Source organism: Manis javanica, chromosome 2 (genome assembly GCF_040802235.1).
Source record: "Manis javanica isolate MJ-LG chromosome 2, MJ_LKY, whole genome shotgun sequence".
In the NCBI taxonomy this organism is placed as follows: Eukaryota; Metazoa; Chordata; class Mammalia; order Pholidota; family Manidae; genus Manis; species Manis javanica.
The window spans coordinates 89,203,438-89,224,574 of record NC_133157.1 but is presented as its reverse complement, the minus strand read 5'-3'; the positions used below and the strand labels follow the sequence as shown (position 1 = coordinate 89,224,574).

At 45.5% G+C, this 21,137-nt stretch overlaps 1 protein-coding gene across 5 annotated transcripts in view; it reads left to right on the top strand.

Moving 5' to 3' along the window:
* Positions 1-202: 202 nt before the first annotated feature.
* Positions 203-21,137, top strand: part of SYK (spleen associated tyrosine kinase) — an 83,494-nt gene continuing 62,559 nt past the window's right edge. For 2 of the 5 annotated variants that reach the window (XM_037004886.2, XM_037004883.2), the window contains exon 1: positions 204-677. The gene's annotated coding sequence lies outside the window, so the exon portion shown is untranslated. Of the gene's footprint in view, positions 678-4,414; positions 4,549-21,137 lie in introns of all 5 variants that reach the window. The other 3 variants (XM_073228856.1, XM_037004887.2, XM_037004884.2) reach the window with 2 other exon arrangements.

Here is a 21,137-nt window from a genome sequence, read left to right as displayed (position 1 = left end):
CGTGAAGTCTGTTCTCCTAAGGCAGCAGGCCACCTGCAGGATTCTACAGGCCTCTTGATCACCGGCCAGCAGAAGAGTCTTGGGTCGGTGGCTGGGAATGCACCGCATGGTGAACAAGATTGTATTCCTAAGCAATTGCTCGGCGAAGCAGACACGCCCCTGAGTGGGTGTCGTCAGGGAAGGATCAGGCGGCCGGCTGGAGGCTGGCCAGAGGTTCCCGCAGACCGCAGCACCTCTTCTTCGCATAGAAAGGCCCCTTGCTCGGGTCTTCTCACCCTGGGAAGAGGGCAGAGGGCTCCCGCGCCCCTCTCCCCTTAATCTACTGCCTCCCCCACTCCAGCCGCCCCTGCCTGCCCGGAAGCTGGGAGCTCTGGAGACGCCGGAACTCTGGGGCGCCGGGGGAGCTGGGGAGCTGCGGGGGCGTTGGGGCGCTGAGGGGCAGCTCCAGCGGGAGCTCTGGGGACGCGGCGCGCGCCGGGGGCGCGGCGGGCGGGAGGAAGTGCGGAGCCTGCCCGGGCGCGTTAAGGAAGTTGCCCAAAATGAGGAAGCGCCGAGCGTCGGGCGGCTGCAGCACTCCGGCGACGGCAGGAGCGAGCAACGGGCGACCCCGCGTTGCGCCCCGAGCTGCCCCGGACGCTGCTCCGGCCCGCGGCCCGTCCTCGCCGCGCCCGGCACAGGTAGGGGAATCGGCGCGCGCCCTCCGCCCGGCCGCGGAGCCCCGAAGCGCCCTGCGCGGCCGTGCCCCGGGCTGAGGCTGGGATCAGCCATCCCGCGGCGGGGCGCTCAGGGCCTGCGGCCTGTGCAAAAGGAGGGGCACCTTGTGACAGTCTTTCTACTAAAACGAGTCAGGCTGTGCCAGTTTTTCTCCTCCGCCTAGTGCCTCTGGAGGCGGAGGCGGCCGGGTCCGCGCCGGGCCGGGACTCCCGGTGCCGCCGAGCGAGCGTAGTGAGCGCGTCAGCCTTGGGAGACCCGGGCGCGACCCGCGGGCGCCAGGGCCTCGGCTCCGCAAGAGCGCGTGTTCGTGGGCCATTTACGGGAGCCACTGGAAAATTCTCCCGGGTTTATCGAAGTGACTCAGTGTAGAAATACTCATATGCCTGCAAAGGTTTTATCTGTACAATTCTTGTACTGCAGAAAGAAAAAGCAGTTGCATAATAACAAAACTTTCGGAACTAAAATCTATTGTGTCTGTGCCTTACTCGACACATTTTCATGGTAAAGTAACTTGATTAGCCAGGGAATGACTTGGAGAGCAGGAAAGTTTTGTGTAGTAAAATGTAAATTTGAGTTAAATATGTTTTTTGGCAATATGCAACAAAAACTTTAGACCCACCTAAATAACTGAAGGAGATTCAATTTCTGTCTTGTTTGGATATTCAACAACTGGAAAGACAGTGAAGTCTGAATCTTTTTACACTGGTAGTAACAGTGTTGCAGATTATCTTAAAGAGTTTGAAGATTCCATTGAACCCAAGTAAAACTGTTGACTAGAGATGTTCTTTTTTTTAAACCGTCCAAGCATTTCAACCTGTGGGTAAGAGCTAGAGCTGTCCCATCTCAGAATTTTCATGTTAAGAAAATAATAATTATCATGTGATGATAGAGAATTCCTGGAAGAGACAGGATGATTCTAGTATCTGATTTCTCTGTTTTAAAAAGCAAATTCACTGTATTACACAGGCAACATTTTAATTAAATGCAATTAAGTTCATTGATATGTGTGGCTCCTCCCAAAGTCCAGGTAGCTCATGAATATGTTTGTATTTGAGATAAAAGGTTTAAATACTTGTTTTAGGTGTGTTAAGTGAGAAATCTTGTAAGTTGAAATTATGTTATCAAATCATTTGCTCTATCTACATCATACTTTTGATTCGTTTTGAGAAATTTTGCAGCAAAATAGGAATTCATTTGTATTCTTTGTATTTGGAGTGTTTTGATATATAAGATTTTAAAAATAATCTTAAAACTAGAATGTTTAAATGTTTTAAGCTAGGATAAAAATGAGGTGTATACTTTAGGTCTTTACTTTTCATAAGGGGTGAATCTAGTAGTGATCCTTTCATTGCTAGATTTGCATTTCAGAAATAACCCACCTTAGCTTTCTTTAGGCTCATATTTAATATTCTAAGTACAGGTCTGATTTCCCTGTTTTTAAACCAAAGACTTCTCAGCAGGACATCACTTACATAGCACATAGCATAACCACAATCAAAGCCCTGTGCCAAGATATATTTTGGAGTTCAAGATTTTTCCGAATTTAAAATTCAAATGTAGAATATAACTTCAGCACTGATGAAGACATTTCTCATAATTTAGACAGGCACACACACAAGCTGACACCACGTGTTACGTACCACTCCAGTAGAGTCTGGGCAGCAGCCTGAAATCTGCCTATTAATGTTTCTGCATGAACCCTGTGAATAGCCTAAGTGGTATAAATAGAGACTGTAAATACCTGTGTGTCAGTTTAAGGCAGGTGTTCTCACTAAATGAGGTTCCCTAAAACTTACCAAAGAACTTGTTCTTTAGAGCTTTTGGTTTTAAGGCTAAAGAATGGCATTAGATTCAATCATCAAGCTGCTGTTGCTTTTGAAAGCAAATTGCATTTCTGTTTCCTAATAACTCATACTTTCCAGTAATCAGATGGACAGTTCCCCCTTTTCAGGGAGTCTGAAATAGCAAGACTTGACTGAATTTTCAATAATGATCAAAATATAGATCTTCCAAGTGAGAATAGAATATTTCATCCTTACATGCTTTTAAACAGAAGTTTCTGACAGTCTATGATTTTAGAGCAAGAACTCAGTAGTTACTCAGAGAAGGGGTATTGTCACCTCTTACAGCTGTAGTATGTCCTTGCAGTAACCACCATGTCCTTTCACTTTGCATCTGCCTCTATCTCTGTTACCTGTGTCTAGGGAATGGCAGGGCACTTTGTACAATCTGAGCTAATTTTTGCTTTGTCAACTTTTACTGTATAGATTTTTTTCCCAGTTACCCTATAACTCACCTCTTCTCCCTCATTTGCAAGTCTTAACATTTTCTTCTACTTCTGAATTGGTCTAGCTGTGAATGAGTGGAGAAAAAATTAGGAATTTAGGCCTTTGGGGAGAATTTTTTTAAATGTCTGCACACTGAACTTTTTCTCTTTTAAAGCAACTGAAATTAAAAGGCAGAGTTTTAAAGAGAGATTGGAATTAAATTGCCTGACTTAATCATGTCTTACCATGTACCTTGGATTTGAACAAATTTGTTCTTCTTCACTTGGAAAAAAGAGTCTTTTAGTTTTTACTGAAGAATTGTGGGAAGGTTAAAAAAACTAGGCTGATTGTATTTTAAAGGAAAATTTCATTCGTTCATTTTGACATTGTATTAACAGGGAAATTTTCTATTAGCTTATAATTTTGTCTGGCAAAAGGTTAGTTTGTATCATTTGAAAAGAGTTTTTTTTTTTTTACCTTAAGGATTAATTATGTAAGTTTTGCCCTATTGGTTGAATTGGAATCCTAACTATAGCCACATTTACCCAAGTACAAAGATACCAATAAAAAGAAGAACATTTAGTTTATATTACACTAGGTTTAACAAATTATAAATGACTCTCTCTGGATTCTTTTATGTCTGGGAAACCATGTGTTTACCTTTGGAGGCTGCCAAGGGCTGATGATGGGGATGGGGATTTAGAATGTGGGTGAACCTTGATTTTCTATGAAGGCCATACTGGGAACTTGCAACTGGACAGTGTGTGGTAGGCAGCATCCTCTGTCCCAGGGGTGCCTCGCTCTGAGCCTTGGGTCCTGGCTCCTGAAACTGGAGAAGGCAGAGCCTCTCCTGCTCTTGGAGCCCTGGCAGGAGCACAGGGTAGCAGGCTTCCAGAGCAACTTGCTCTGTGTGCTGCCTTGATGAGAGGAGGACGAGCAGGCAGCCGAGGAACAGGGAGCAGGCTGGGATAGTGTCAGGGTGAGCAGAGCCCAGGCCTGGAGTCAGTCCATGGGGGTAGAGCAGCATGGAAGAGGCGGAGGGCCGAGCATTAGGTTATAAAAAGCCACACTGTGAATGGTGGTTTATTTATACACCTGATGGCTACAAAGAGCATCCGAACATGTCCAAATGTGACCTCCTACTTTTCCATTCCATCTGTTTGTCTTAATTGATGCATGTTCGATCTGTCCTGGTCAGTCTGATAATTTATTAAATCTACTCATTTCTACTGAATTGTCACAGAAGTGTTTTGGTGTGACCAGAGTTAATTTTTCTTTCTATTTAATTTTAACTTACAACAGTGCCTTCCCATCCTCTGGTACTGCTCCCCAAAAGCAGTCTAATCCTTTGGGTTATTTCTTCTAGAATTCTCCTTATATAGGATATATTCCTGATAATATCCTTGTTTACTTTTTTTCTTTTTCCCTTTGAGGTATCAGTTTTAGACAGTGTCTGCTGACTTCCTGCTCTAAGAAGCGAGCCCTACCCTACCATCCCTCCGGAAAATCATTCTGTAAATTGGGGTTAAGAAGCCACTTGGTGCCCCCTGTGACTGTTACTGCTGAAGTGAGTGTACACCACAGTTCCGTGTTGCTTTTCCTGGGTAAACGCCCACTCTGTTTTCTCGGCCGGCCCTCGGCCTGGTGTGATCATCTCCCCATCTCTCCGCATGACACTAAAAGCCCCTTGGCTCGATTTCCCACAGAGTCAGATATACCATGTGATCTGTCAGTTCCTTTTCTCACTTTTTTCTGGAACTCTCCGTCTTCTTGCTCCAGGCTGAATAGGTTCTCTTCAGTCTTGTTATACACGTGTTGATTGCTGGAGCATGTTTCAAGGAATTGGTGGATGCTCTACAAATTGCTCATCAGGCCTTTATTTCCCCTTTGGGATCTTAACATACCTCTCATCAAATCCACACACATTTTACCTATTGTAAATCCATTGGCATAATTGTTGAAAACATTTTCCCCAGACTTATTTCTATGGGTTATTTTTTTTTACATACTTTATTATTATTAGTTTTTTTGTAGTAGAACTTTTATAATCTTCTTTAAAATTTTTATAATTTCTTCCATTGACGTATTCTGAATCAAGTCTACTGAAAGGTTATTTTTAACTCCAATTTAGCAGTTGGTACCTTTTAAATCAGGGTCAGTGTCAGCTCCGTGTGTGTGATGACACTGATGGTTTATTATCATGTTGGTGGGAGTATGGGTTTTCCTGGGAATGGGACGTCCCCAGGGCTTTAATCAGATGGCTTCCCTTGATTCCTGAAGTGGTGCTGTGTGATTTTACATGCTATCATCCCCAGAAAGCTTTCCTTGTTCAAGTGAGTGAAATGCTAGATGGAATAAAGTTGAGTCGGTGGGATCTGTGGCAGGCCCTCTCTGTGCAGGTGATTCTGTGCATGGAGGTGGCATGTGTTGGCACGTGCACACATCTGTCTGGCCCCGGGGTGCGTTGTTTCTTGGAGCACCTTGGAGACTGGGGTTCCTGAGGTCCACTTTGGGAAATGCTGGGTGACTCCTGTTGCCCCTTTACAAAGTGCCCCTTTACCTGGCCTGTGGTTAGAAGGGGCTCAATTGTCACAGCCTTCCCCAGGGGGGAATCTGCTCCTGCAGCCGTGGATGGAAGCTAATAATAGCACTCCCAAACTGATCGCAGATGAATTAGTGCCATTTCTAAAGTTAGTGTCTCTGGCCTCCAAAATGGGAGAATTTTTTCTCATTTTCTTTTTGGGAAGTATTAAATTGCATAACTGACACACAAGCCCATATGTATTAGTGAAGAACTCAGATGCAGGAAGCTGGACAGCCTGACACCCTCCTTCACACCCTCCCTGCCCTGGCGCACCCCACGGCTGGAGGGCAACTTTGTGTGTCTGCTTCCAGCCCTTCATCCTGGGTATTAATGAGTGCATGTGTACACGTATCTTTGGAAGATACCATGTTGGAGGGTGTGTGTGTGTGTGTGTGTGTGTGTGTGTGTGATCTCAATACCAATATCATTCTGCAACTTTCCTTTGTAAGTAACAGAATGCCAGGTTGGAGTGTGTGTGTGTGCCTGCCAGGTTGGAGTGTGTGTGTGTGTGTGTGTGTGTGTGTGTGTGTGTGTGTGATCTCAATACCAATATCATTCTGCAACTTTCCTTTGTAGGTAACAGAATGCCAGGTTGGAGTGAGTGAGTGAGTGAGTGAGTGAGTGAGTGAGTGAGTGAGTGTGTGTGTGTGTGTGTGTGTGTGTGCGCGTGATCTCAATACCAATATCATTCTGCAACTTTCCTTTGTAGGTAACAGAATGCCAGGTTGGAGTGAGTGAGTGAGTGAGTGAGTGAGTGAGTGAGTGAGTGAGTGAGTGTGTGTGTGTGTGTGTGTGTGTGCACGTGATCTCAATACCAATATCATTCTGCAACTTTCCTTTGTAGGTAACAGAATGCCAGGATGGGGCAGCTCTCCTATCAGTGGTCTGTATGTTTTATTCCACAGGGTGAAAACATGATCCTTTATTGAAAAACATGTGGGTTTTTCCCCCGATTTCTGTTGTTATAAACAAAGCTATGGGGGCTGCACGCTTCCTCTCTGTCTTCCCTCTCTTCTGCCGGCTGTGCTGTGTTTCCCGAAGCCATCAGGTGACTCATTACCTGGAGAGAGGTCTCAGCCCTGTCCATCCCGTCCCGTTACTGAGTCTGTACTGCGTCTCACTCAGCAAGTGGTTAAATTGCCAAGGAATGTGGTTCTGTCTTACACTGTTAGTGACACAGTAACTTGTGCCCATCCCCAGCGCAGGGCAAACCTACCCTTCCTCCTCCAGGACCCCTGCCTCCTTCGCCCCAGCACCGCATGCCCATTGGCCTTCCCTGGGTCAGCCTGCCTGACATGCGTGGTATTCCTAAGGTGTGTGTGGGCCCTTTTCTTTCTTTGTTTTTTTTGAGGTGCTCTAGAAGCTAGTCTTTCCAGGCTGCCTTTGTTGTGTGGCCCTCCTGTAGCCTGTACCCAGTGAGATGGGAGGAGGGCGATATAAACCCAGGGCAGGTGACCAGCAGCCAGCATGTGGGCCGTAGGGCCCCCTGCTCCTTGCTGACTCGGCCCTGCCCTGCCTCTCCAAGCGCATGTCTTTCCTGCAGATGGACTTGTGCTGCTCTGAAGGGTGCCAGCAACTGAGGTCCTGGGGAGGGCCTGGCTGCTTCCCCCACCCAGCCCACCAGGTCCCTCCATTTATGAAGCATCACAGCCTGGGAACTTGTCCCACCTCACAGCTGCCCCCGGCTGCCCACCCTCCGTTGTCGTTTCCCTCTGCAGTGTGAGCCCGTCCTGCTCTGTGTCATTCAGCGATGGTGCTCTGGTGGCATGTCGCCTTTGCTCCCAGCATGGCTATGGATTCATATTCTGTTACTGCTTCTGATTCTGTTTCTTTCCTTTCTCTGCATTTATAGTTGCTGCATAAGCTTGAAGCGGAAGTCCACCACTTCCTTTTTTTTTTTTTTAGCAACACCAATCAACTGATGGTCCTAGCTGCTTGAAGGAAGTGACAGGGAGAAGAAAGGAGAGGAGCTCGCTAGGTGGGGTGGACACAAGCATGGGGCTTCTCTGGTCTTGGCTGTTGCCCTGGGAGCCGTGCCCACTGCCTGGGCGGTCAGGCAGGAAGCATGCTGAACGACAGGGCTGCATGGTTAAAAGTCTGTCTGATTATTAGGAAAGCACCAGACCCAGAGCCACATTTCTCAAAAGCATGTTTAAGGGTGCATAAGATGTTTAAGGAGGAGGGATCTCAGGGACTACCTAATCAACTTGCTGAGAAGCAGTGAGGCTCAGGAAGGTGAAGTGACTTGCCCAAACCTGTGACATGCTGGGGTTCGAAGTCTCAAACCTGTGTGCTTCTAATCCAGAGCTAGGATTCTTATCCACCATTCTGATAAGTACTATGAAGGCATTTGCCCTTGTGCCCAGTGATGGCAAGATTTAAAGTCCTCTCAGTGGACACGGGGAAGCCCGAGGAGGCAGGGGCTGAGGGGTGAGCTCAGTGTGACTTGTTGATTTCACTCTTACAGTACTTATAGAAAACGGGTTATTATCTTTATAGCTTTGTGTTGAGAATTTAAGCTAATTTGATAGAAGTTGGGCCCCAAATCCTGAATGAATGAGGTTAATATGAGAACATCTGATGTTCTGTCTATGCCTCCTCTCAATGCAGATTAAGCCTTCTTCCAAATTTACCATCCAAATTGAGCAAGTAATGTGGGGGCTGATTTATACCTCAGGCTTTCCTATCCCTGGCTGTACCCGTGGGAAGAGCTGCTGCTTCCTGTGGGCATTACTGTGGGAGGGCTGGCAGGGGAAGGATGGGTGTCCTGAAGGGATAGGATAGAGAGCGGGAGAAGGAAAACTTCCAGCTCAGTTCCATTACATTGTGGAAACTGTCATGATGCAGGTGGGATTTCAGTGAGTCAGTCAAAGAAGGGCAGCTTGACAACTATGGAGAGAGGGTGAGGATGGGGAGGGTGCGGATGGGGAGATGGTGAGGATGGGGAGGTACAGACAGGGAGAGGGTGCAGGCAGGGAGAGGATGCGATGGGCAGGGGGTGCAGATGGGGGGAAGACGTGGATTGGCGGAGGGTGTGGATGGGGAGGGGGTGCAGATGAAGTCACGTGTGATTCCCCAATGAAACCACCAACATCTGCAAAAACAGATTTGTAACTTATTCCTCCTAGTTCTCCTCTTCTGAGAAAACTCTGGAAACAGCATCAATGTCCATTAATCACGTGATGGTGTATTCATTTGCTAGGGTGGCCGGAGCAAAGCATTCCAGCATGGGTGGCTTAAACAGCAGACATTTGTTTTCCCATAGTTCTGGAGGCTGGGAGTCCGAGAGCACAGTGTTGGCAGGATTGGGCTCCTCTGAGGCCTCACTCTCTGGCATGTAGATGCGGTCCTCTCCCTGGGTCCTCACATGGGCATCCCTCTGGGAGTGTCTGTGTCCTAATCGCTTCTTATAAGGACACCATTCTGATTGGATTAGGATCTACCTTGATGACCTCATTTTAATCACCTCCAAATACAGTCCCATTCTGAGGTCCTGGGGGCTAAGACTTCAACATATGGATTTGGGGGACGGGGTGACACAGCCCATAGTGTAGTTAAGTGGATCCTGGCGCCTCCTTGCAGCGGCCTTGCTGTGATTCCAGCAGGAGCTTGAGGGGCACTCCAGGCCTCTGGCAGAGGGACATCTAAGCCAGCCAAGGTGAGCCTTGTGCAGGGACAGCTACAGAGCCTTGTGCACATAAGCACCAGACAAAACCAAGCAAGCTAAAATGCTTAAGATATAATTTTTCTTCCACCTTCAATCGACAAAGTGTAAAAAAAAGAAACTTATGAGAAGGCCTAGAGACAGGATGAAGAATGAGGGTGCAAAGCATTGACAAACCCCACGGGCCCTTAAGGCAAATGAGCAGTGGAGGGAGGAGCAACAGAGCCAGTTGCACATGGAGGTGACATGGTCTGCCATTGTTCCATTCCATTGGTCCAGCTCAGTTCCTGGTCTGCCATTGCCCACCAGTCAGGGAAGGGGGCACGAGACAGTCAGTAGGAGTCCTGGGAAAGCTGGCTAACAACTTGAAAAAGTAAAGCTTTGCTCTTTATACAAAGTACATCCCACAAATAATAAAAATAACAAAGAATAAAAATATAACAGCAACCTAAGAGTACTAAACGAAAACAGGTGAGTTTTTAAATCATTGTGGCTGGAGGATGTCCATTCTCAATATGACAGAAAATATGAAACCACAATAGAAAAAGATCAGTGAAATTAATCTTCCTAGAATTTTAAGCAAGTACCTCTATGAGTGAAACATATATATAGATAAGTGGGAAAAATCCTGTAAGACACATTTATTTTCAGTGCTGTGGTAAAGGGCCAATAACTTTAATATGCAATGAGTTCTTTCAAATCAATGAGAAAAATAAACACAGTCCAGTAGAAAGCATAGTCAAGGACATGACAAGCAGTTAAAAATGCAAATGATCCAAGAGCTCGTGTGAGCATGCTCTCTGAAGTGAGCACAGCTTTAGAGATCTGCTGTGCACCAAGGTGTGGGGGCAAGAGCCGCTCACACAGGTGGGAGCTGGCAGGGCTGCCGGACAGTGTCTTATGAAATTTAAAATGCACATTTGCTTTGACTCAACAATTTCATTTTTGGGAACTTGTTACACATCAATGGACAAAAATGAGGAAATATGTATGCATATAGTAATTCATTGCAACATTTCATTTTGTAATAGCAAAATAAAAAAAAAAGAAAGGAAAAAATAAATACATATCAGGAGGGAGACTGGGTAAATAAATCATGGTGTATTCATGCACTGTGATCCTACGTGGTCTTTTAAAAAGTGCAGAATCTCTGTAGACAGAAATATAAAGATGCCCAAGTAATAGTCAGTGAAAAAGGCGGAGGTAACACATCATTGTATATATTTTTAAAACACAATGTGAACATAGCAGTGTAGGCTACATTTGATTATTTACTACCTTAGATGCTAATGTGCCTATACTGGTGTGTGTGTGTGTGTGTGTGTAAATCCTCAGACACCTGGCAACAAAGATGTCAAACTGTGAGCAACAGTTATCTGGGGAGGGTATTAGAATTGGTTTGGAGAACAAAGCGAATGTATATTTTTGCTCTGCATAATAGAGGTAGAAGTACCGACAGTGATCATACTAAGATATCCTGAAATGAACCTGTGCAAACCCATCACCTGACCCTGTCTCACCTGCTGACGCCAGGCTGCCTCCCTTGCTGCTGATGCGGTCCGGCAGGCAGCACGCCTTTGGATGCTGACTAAGGCCTTCCTGCCAGGTGCAGAGCTGAGGGGTGCTGGGGTAATGGCAGTTCTGTGTGCCTTTGATCACAAAGCCCTTGGGCACGTCAGAGCGGCCTGTGCCCTCGTGTGTGTGTCTGAGTGTGAGAGCGAGTGAGAACTCACATGTCCTCTTGCTGTGGGAGCTCCATGGCTTGGGAACATGTAGGAGAAGGCGTGGAGGTCTGTGGAAGGCAAGCGGGAAGGCATGTGAGGATATCAGTGCATTCTCAGCGCATGCTGTCAGGCCTGTAGGAGGGGAGAACATGTGCATGATTCTTAGAGAAAGAATGTGTGCACCGGCCTGAAAGTAAAATCCACCTGTAGCATTTCCCAAACAGGTGGTGTGAGTGGTTTCTGCCAGTAAGATTACTTTAGCAGCCTCCCAGGCCCACTGGACGTCCTTTCTGTCGCACGCTTGTTGTCTGCCTGCGCTGTGTGAGATAGGTTTTTCTCGGGAGGACACGAGCGGTCTCCGTAGGGTGAGAGCTGAGGCCGTGATGTCTCCTCGTCTGGGGCTTGGCCTCTGGTCCCATCAGGCTGCAGCAGGTGGTGGCATGGGAGCTCCTCTCCCTGCAGCCATTTGGGGACAGTCTGAGCCTGGGCCCTCCCCAGCACTGACCCTTCCTTCCATTCACACACACGCGTGGGAGCACTGTTCTGTATCGAGCCCCCAAGGGCTCATCCTATACACCCAAAGCCACTCTCTGGGAACAGCACGTGGCAGCAGCAGACCAGGCACATGGATCTGGATTCCATCATCCCTTGAAACTGCTGAGACTCTTGCTACCTCATCTGCAAAACGTTGGCTGCAAAGAGCCACCCTTGGCGGCTGTGGGCTCAGGGATGCCCATGCAGAGCCTTCACTGCAGCGTGCAAGGGAGAGGTCACCTGCAAAAGGGTCGTGGTCAGGTGCTGGAAATCAAGGAACTCAGTAGTATCTGTTTACCTGGAATTGAAACAATGGGTCTTTTAGGGGCAAATGGTTTAAAAGACTTTGTGGGCTCATCACAGGAACAGCGGTCCTACCCAACAGTGTCACCTGACTGCAGAATACTGTTAATTCCCTTGTGATGCATTTGGAAACCCTGTGGGTTTTAACAGGCAACACTCAGGGAGCGTTTTCCTCAGCTGCCCTGAGCTCCGCTGGGTGCGGCCCCTCCCCCCCAGGGGTCCAGCGGCACTCTTACCTGAAGAGCTGGAACACTTTGTGACATGGTTTTGGCCCTGTGCTTCCAGTACAGAGCCCTGTTTGCACGCCCTGGGAACTCTGGAAGTTCTTCCCTACATTTCAGTGTATTAGATGGGATGTGGAGACAGTAAACCAGGTATTTGGAATAAAATGTGTCTCCCCTTAATAAAAAGCCTGGAGCCTCATGTTCAGCCCAAGGAGGAGAAACATCTGGAAGGGGGAGGCATCTGCAGCATGCAGCCTGCCTCTCAGATGAATTTGTTGGATTTCCTTTGTTGGCCTAAAGTCCCCTTGCATTGGCCCCAGGGGCTCCCATGTGCTGCTCCATCTCTGACGCCTGTCCCAGGTGAGGACACAAGGCCTTTCTCCAGCTTCCCTGCTAAGAATCTAGAACTGTGCTGTTCAGTTCATTGCCACCCTTTACATTTCATGCCCTTAAAATGAAGTGAAATTTAAAACTCAGTATTCAGTCACACTAGCCCCATTTTAAGGTCAGTAGCTACACGTGGCTAGTGGCTGTGGGACAGAGTAGAGCAGGCCTCTCCATCATTGCAGCACGATCTGGGGGCTGGATCTAGAGTTCCACCTGAGCCTGGATCTGTGTTAGACCCGAGCCCTGTGCCATCCTTCCTGGGCACCAGGGGCACAAAAGCTCCCACCTCTCCCACCTTGCCTAGCTCTGGACGAGCATGGAGAGTGCGTCATAACACTTTTCCACAAGGACACCTGGGTGCCTCCTATTTCCTGAAGAGGCTCTGACCCTGGGCGGCAATGGCAGCACTAGGATGCCCACGTCTTTCAGATAGGACCCCAAGTCTTGTCCACAGGGTCTGTCTGGCCTGGCCTCCATCCACAAGACAGTATCAGTTTCTTAATCAACACAACAGCCTCCCCCAACACATACACACACACTACATGCATCCAACACACATGTACACATGAGTGCAGACTCATACCCACATGCACATGGCATACATGGCCATGTGCATGACACAACATGCATGTGTACATACATGCACATGTGTGTGCCCCCACCCCATGAATACTGCCTGCACACACACACACAGGCACACACACACCATCACAGTCTAGCTTAGTGACAGGTTAGTGATGAGTCACATGGGACCGAATGGTTCCTGGCTGTTGCTGTGGAGTAGAACCCAGCCTTGGAGAAAGTCACTAACTGATGTGCCCTTGGGTTGTGCATGTTTGGTTTAGTACAGTTTCTGAAAGAATAAAGTAGTTTTTTGTTTAAGAGGATTTGGAGGCAAAAGAGAACCTTACTACTTCTTCATTTCTCGGCAGTTAAGAAAAATTCAACATCATTTTCTCAAAATATTTGAGGTACTGTCAACAAATATGAATATGAGGCTCTGTCCATTCAGAAAGGAACATTTGAAGAGGGAACATGGTCCTTGTTGAGGCAAAATGAGGTGACTAATGCTGGTCTCATGACTGTGTTCTAGTCTCTCGGGACAAGGAAAGGCCTTCCTGGGAGTGAGCGCTGTGGGCTCGTGGAGGGCCATGGGGGCCCTGAGGCGGGCTAGGCAGGTGCGTCCTGGGGAGGTGGCCCCTGGGAGCCTGCGCTGGGCGGGGTGGTGGCGCCTGGGTCCCCGGTGGTGTGCCACCCGCCCGCACGGCGGGAGCTCTGCCTTGCCCCATTCTGGGCAGCTGGCGAGAGAGCAGTCAGCCCGGCTCTAGATTCCTGGGCTGCCCAGTCGAAGGAGAGAGAAACCACCAGAGAAGTGGTTCTGAAAGGTTCAGGAATTACAGAACTTCCTTTCATGACACAGCAGCCGTCGAAGTGTCGCAACTCGTGTGCCCTCCCACAGGCTGGCTCCATGCCTTGGCCAGCGCGCAGGCACGGTCTGCTGGGAAGGACACGGGTAGGACTCTGTCCCCTGAATAGCTGTGTTAGTGAGGGTGACGGGCCTCAGAGTTAGTGGGGTGACGATGTCTGTCACTAAACGTGCCTCGTGTTACTCCTTTGGCCTCCTATGGAGAACTTGGAATTCTGCTTCTGTGCATCTGCCCCTGGGGGAGCTCGTGTTGCTTCTCCCGGTCAGCTCTGTTTGGATCCATTTAGAGCCCATTACTAGCGTTTAGAAGAAGAGACCCCTGGTGATTTTAACCAGCAGCCACGGTGGAGAGGCACCATACTGGTCTAGAGCTTTCCGTTGTCTTGTTGTTACTAGAAGTTGCTAAGGAGAGCAGTTGCTCTTAGGATTTAATGTGCAGAAGTAACACCCTGGACAGCAGACTGGCCCTTGGCTCTCACTCAGGTGGCATACTCAGGAGGCATCTGGAGTGATTTAGAAGCAGGTGTCTGGAAGGTGTGAAAGCCCTGCTCTGGCCTTCTGATTCTGGCGGAGGCATCAGAGCCTCCCTCCCTTCCTTGTGCTGAAGTTGCACTGCCCAGCTCAGCCCTCAGCCTGGGCGGACCACCTGCCTCTGGGTGGGCACGACTGCCCCTCTGGGGACGGCGCTCCTGGCTTCGGCTCGCAGTGTGGCCGAGGAGCTTGAGGCCCCATGATTTACTTTCCCTTGCAGGCTCCTGTGCAAGAGAATCCAGGAGGAAAGTCCTCTTTTATTTCTGGGCATTTACTGTAACTCTGACTCTCAGCATTTTCCCCCTCATTTTATTTAACTTCTCGACTTCAGGGGCATCGGTCTTGCCTCCTGGGGATCTCCTTTGTTCGCCTGGTATTTTTCTGTTGAGTTCTTTCCCTCTTTGTTAATTTCCATATCCTTTTTCTCAAGCTTCCCCATCCTGTCCTTCATGCTCTTTATAGTTGAATGTCTGTTCTCTTGTTGCTGCATGAAATAAAAGCCACCACTTCTTCCTCGCTTTCCCTGATCTCTGCCGGCTTATTTCTGGTGGCTTTTCTTGCCTCCCCATCTCCTCCACTAACTTTGGCATCTCCAGTTTGAGCTACTGTTTGAACAAAGTAATTATTCATTCAAGTTCTTTGATTCTGTGGCCATATATGTGGTTGAGACTTCATTTGTCCTTCGGGACAATTTTTGGTGAATAATATTTATGTGACGTTTGTCTGTCCTACTACTACTTCTCTCTGTTTATTCTTTTAGTAAAACTGTAAAGATGCAGGGTAGCTTCATCATCCTGGAATGAATCACACTACAGAGCAGCCCAGGGTGTGTTTGGGCCTAACAGTGTTTTCCTCATTCTCAGTAATGCTGTGCATGTGTGTGAGAAAGAGGGAGAGAGAGAGAGAATGGGTTTTAATATGTATTTCCTCCCAAGGAGGCTGCTAGCCATTCAGAATCTCCTCTCCACCCAGGAGACGGCCGGCCCCCCACTGCTGTGAGCACGCCCTGTACAGGTTCCCCCTGAGGCCTGCCGCTGCCCGCCCCTGCTCTTCACGTTCCCAGCGCAGCCCCTGCTGCACCTGGCTCCACCCCCTGGGTTGTGGCTCAGGTCGGAGGTGTCCGCTAGTGCCCTGTCATTTCTCGTTCTCACCTTTGTTGTGGGGCGATTTCAGAGAGAAGGATGTCATGACTTGTTCACTCTGTCAACACCCAAGCTACTTGTTATCTTGGTATTTCTCTTGCAGAGTAACTTAGAGTATTTGGCATTTTCATTGAACAACTGAGCTTCTGCAAGAACAGTTAAAAATACACAAGTAAACAGGAAACTTCAGAATAACTAAAAAGGTCCACGTGACCCTTGGCTTCTGCCAGCCTCTCTGACCTACGTGGATGATCAGGGTCATTTGCTGGCTGATTCTTTGACTCATTCAGCATGTTCACTTATTGGCCACTTCCCACCAGCGGGGAACAGTGCTGGGCTCTGAGGTGTAGCAGTAGCCAAGATCCTTCCCTGCACTCAAGTTACTTAAGCCAGATTGAAAGAAAGACCAGGAGTCTAGCACCAGGTCTTGATTGGTGCAACCTCGTTATTCTTCACAGCACCCAGTTTTTGAGGGGAAATTGTGAAGATGCAGAAAAGTGCAGCACCATTCATAATTAACAAATGTTGTTCTTTTACCATTTTTACCTTTATTTCTCCTGAAAGAAGAACAAACCTAACAAAGTAGAAGCTAATTTTTGTGGAGAATAATTTGCCTGAGGCCAAAGAGCTGGCGAGAAACAGAGCTGGATTTAAGCTCAGGTCCCTTTGGGTGCAAAGGCTGTCTGTCTGTTATTTGCTCTGCTGCATTGAGTATGCCACCTTCGCTGTGTGGCTCATCTGTAACGTTTGCCTGTCATAGTAAACCAGAGTTCATCCCATGGACTGAGTTTTAGTATATGTTAGTAACACCTGTGTTTTTGAGGATGCCAGGGAACATTTGTCAGAGAGATGTGGTTATCAGGAGCTAAGACTAATTGAGATAGAAATTTCCCAAATATTAGTATCTGTTCACCCTTGGATTGATTTTTTTCCTGTACTTTCCTGTCTCATTTGCTTGTGACCATCAACACCCCTCATGAATATTCTAGAAGCTACTCAAAATGGATAAAGAATAAATCTAAGACTTAATTTAGCATTCTAGCATAAGATAAAGTACAGCTGATTCTCATTATTCACAGGTTCTGCATTTGTGAATTCACCTACTAACATTTATCTGGGACCACAGAATCAGAATTATGATGCTTTTGTGGTCCCGTGTGGACACGTACAGAGCGAGAAGCCTCTGAGCTCCTGGATAGGCATCTTCTCACCAATGTTGAACAGGGCAACACCCCTGCAAGGGCCTGGTCCTGCCCGCTGAGTGCCACATTTGTCAAACTTTTCTGTCAAGCTTTTTGTGGTTGATTTTGCTGTTAAAGTGTCCATGAGTATAGGATGGAGTGAGCTCTAGTGTGTGCCTTATGAAGAAAACAAGCGGCCAGAGATGAACCTTGTGGAGAAAATACATGTTAGATAAGCTTCATTTGGGCATGAATCACAGTACTGATGGCCATGAGTTTCTTGTGAATGGATCAATAATATATATTAAATAAGGTGTCTTGAAACAGACACACATAAACCAAGGTTATGCCTTGATTGGTTGACAAAAATGTTATGACCACAGACTCTTAGGAACCTTAGCCTGCATTTCCCTTAAGAGCAATGTTCCAGTATTTGCTAATTCAGTGTTCAGGGCAGCTTTATAGAACATAACGACTACAAATAACAAGCATTGGCTTTCTTGTACAAACCAGGGAAATAATATTTAAACTAACTTAAACTTAACTGTTTTTATAAGAGCTGTGATTTTGAAACTAATAAACTCTATTATAATACAGTGAAACCTCTTAGGCTTGCATGTTGTACTAGTTCTTTGAATTGGCAGATTTTTCTTGAGTTCCTACTATATGCCTGGCACTGTTCTGGTACTAGGATGGTACCAGTGAACAGGTCCCAAGTTCAGACCACAGTCGTCAGGATTCAAAGCAGTGCCATCAAGTTGATAGTTCCATTTTTAGGTTGGTAGCAAGCCCCATGAGTTCTCATAAAAAGACTCTTCTAATTCTCTCACAAGTGTTTTTCATGAGAAAGAATAATTTTTTGTAGCAAATATTTCTAAGTTGATGTTTTTCTTATTACCAGAAACTGACTTCATGGCAAGTTTACCATCTGCACAAGCTGGAGACTGGTGATAATTTAGCATAATGCATACTCACCAGGAGGTCCTGGGGCTCAGAATAGGCTGACCCCAGTTTATCACAGGCCATGTTCAGCACAGGCTGACTGAGGGACTCTCAGCCAATAGTCTCTCCTCCTACAGCAGGGCGACAGCCAGCATTTTCCTTCAGTGGGTCTTTAGTGCCACAGACAGCTCAGGTGCACGGGGACACGTGCTCTGGGAGCCTGCCAGTTATCCATTCACCTCTAGGCAGAGCTTCTAGAACCCACCAGAAATGGGACCCAAGCTTTGTTTTTATCAGGTATTTGTAGTTCCGCCAGCCCAGCTGCAGTTTATACACTACGGGTAATTTTTGCCATAAGCAGTGCTGACTAACGAAAGATGCTGTGTGGCCAATGAGAGATGAAGCAGAGTCTCTGGTGGGGCCAGATGGGAAATGTTGACCCCCAGCAATCTTGTGATGATGAATATATGTTCCTGGGAGGGTAAAATGTTGGGCATTTTGGTAGTTGGAGGTTTTGTGAACAAAATATTTTAGGTAACATCATAAAAAAGAGAAGTTTTTATGGAGGCTCTGCTTTCAAAGTCTCACAAGAGGATTCTTTGATCCTCTCCATTGCTCAGGAGGCTGTTTGCTTGTAGAACATTGTGGTCATCCACATTTTCTCCATAAGATCCATAAAGCACAGGACATCTTTACTGATGTGTTGACTTGCCATATCTGGTGCACCTGTGTGCAGGACTTGGGGCCTCATGCAGTCAGAGCAGTGACTGATAGGGACATGCTTTAAACTCATCTTTAACGCCCATATTATATAGGTGAATTTTGTCCTCTGCTTTTATTTTTTTTTGCAATAAAAAACTTACTGATGAATATTTTTCAAGTGTACAGGCTCGTACAGAGAATAGTACAATAATCATGTTTATACTCATGACTTAGTTGTGGTGATATTTTGGTGATACATTTTAAAGTAAACTTCAGACATCATAAAATTTCACCTCTAAGCACTTCAGTGTACTTTTCTTGAAATGTATGTATTATAATAATGCAATTATCCCACCATGCACAGTTAGCATTAGGATAACATTTGTACTCGTGGGAAGTCCTCCAGCCTGCTTGCAGGGCACAGCTACAGAGGCTGATGAAGAGGGATGTACGGACATACCCCTCCTGGGGGGATGATGAGAAAATCTGCCGAGGAGCTACTTCCCACTCCCAGAGTGAGGGTGCGCTCTGAGTCGTCACCCTGCCAGTCACTGACCTGGATTGGCAATGGAATATATCCAGCTAAACTATCCTCCTAAAGTGAAGGAAAAATAAACACTTTCTTAGACAAACACATACTGAGAAAATTCACCACTAGCTGCCTGGCCCTATAAAATGGCAGAAGGAAAATGATGTAGTCCTGAGACTTGGATCTCTTTGAAGAAAGGATGACTATCAGAGAAGGAAAAGTAAACATAAAATATTTTTCTTATTCTTAATTGATTAAAAAGGTAGCTGTTTAAAGCAGTAGAAGTAACTATTGAGTGACTCTAGCACTTGGATAAGTAAAATGAATGGCAGAATTGTCACAGATGGGAGGGAAGAATTCAGACTCCTGTTAGGAGATAGCTGTACTATATGTGAAGCAATATAGTGTTATTTGAAAATGGAATTTAGATTTAAAATATATACTGGAAAATACTTGGCAAACACTGAAATATTTTTTAAAAATATGCTGGGAGGATATAAAATGGAATCATATAATACTTGATTGAAATCAAAGAAGGCAAAAAAAGAGAAAAACAAAGAAAGAGCAAAAGCAATGAATAAAAAGCAGTTACAAACCTGGTAAGTAGTACTCCAACTAAATCAATAGTCACTTTAAATGCAAATGGTCTAAGTATACCACCTAAAGCACAGAGTTTGTCAGAATGGATCAAAAAACAAGATCCTATTATATGTTGTCTACAAGAAGCCCATTTTAAATGTAAATATACATATGTAGTAAAAGTAAAGGAACAAGAAAGATATTCCATGCTAACAGTAATCAAAAGAAAGATGGAGTCACTATATGAATTTTAAATAAAGCAGACTTAAGAAAACAGATTAGCAGGGATGAGGAAGGGTGTTAAGCTATGATAAAGGGAACAGTTACCCAAGGAGACATAACAATCTTAAACATGTACGTACATAACAAAAGAGCATTGAAATGCACAAGGCAAACCTAGAATGAAAAGGAGACAAATGCAACAGTATAAATGGAGATTTCTGTGATGTCTGTCAGTAACTGATAGGTTAGGTAGATCAAAAATCAGTAAGGATATATGCAGCCCGAGCAGCGCTATCAGTTCCCTCCATCCACTTGACACTTAGAAAATATTCAGTCAACAACAGAAAAATACACATGCTTCGCAAGTTCACATGGAAGATTCATCAAGACAGAGCACATTCTTGGAAAACATATGTAAACAAATGTAAATGAATAAAAAATAATGTAAATTACGTTCTCAGGAAACAATGGAATTAAACTAGAAATGGGTAACCTAAAGATAGCTGTTAAATCCCCAAATATTTGAAAATTTATAAACAGACTTTTAAATACCTTTTAGGTTAAAGAAGAAGTCTGAAGAGAAATTTTAAAACATTTTGAACATAATAAGAATTAATATACAACTTACCAAAATTTGTAGGATGCTGCATAAGTAGTGCTTAGAAGGAAATTTATAGCCTTATGTACTAATATTAGGAAAAAGGAATATATAAAATCAATAACCTATGCTTCCACCTTAGAAAACTACAGAAGAAAGCATAAGTTAAGCTTAAAGCAAGAAGATAAGAAATTATTAAAATTAAAACAGAAATCATTGAAATTGAAAGCAGGAAAGCAATAGACAAAATCAACAAAGCCCAAGGTAGTGTTTTGAAATGATCAATAAAATTAATAGACCTTTAACCAAGGCAAACAAAAAAAGAAGACACAAATTACCACTATTGGAAATAAAAGAGAGTTCACCCCTACTGATCCAATGGACATGAGAAGGACAGTAAGGAGCACTCTGGATGGTTCTCTACTCACAAATGTGACAACTTTGGTGAAATAGATTAATCCTTGAAAGACATGATCTATGGAAATGGACAGAAGGAAAAATAGCCTGAGTAGCCCTCTTTTCAATTTAAGTCAATAATAAATAACCTCTCTAACAAAGAACCACACACAGATGGTTTCATTAGTGAATTTTATTAGACATTTAAGGATGAAATTATGCCAATTTTCAACAATATTCTCTTCTAGAAAATAGAGGGTTCAAGGCATCATTAGTATGAAGTGACATTTAAGTTGATATAGACACAGGTGGATATACATAGAAATACTTTAGATATGTGTACATATACAGGTTAAATATACACATATACATTTCCTTGTTCTGTAACCTGGGAAGGTGACATCCTGGTAGCAATGAGCACACTTACTTCCCAGATCTTGGTTTCTAATGCCACTCCCAATTATGAGGAGTAGAGAAATGGGCCAGTC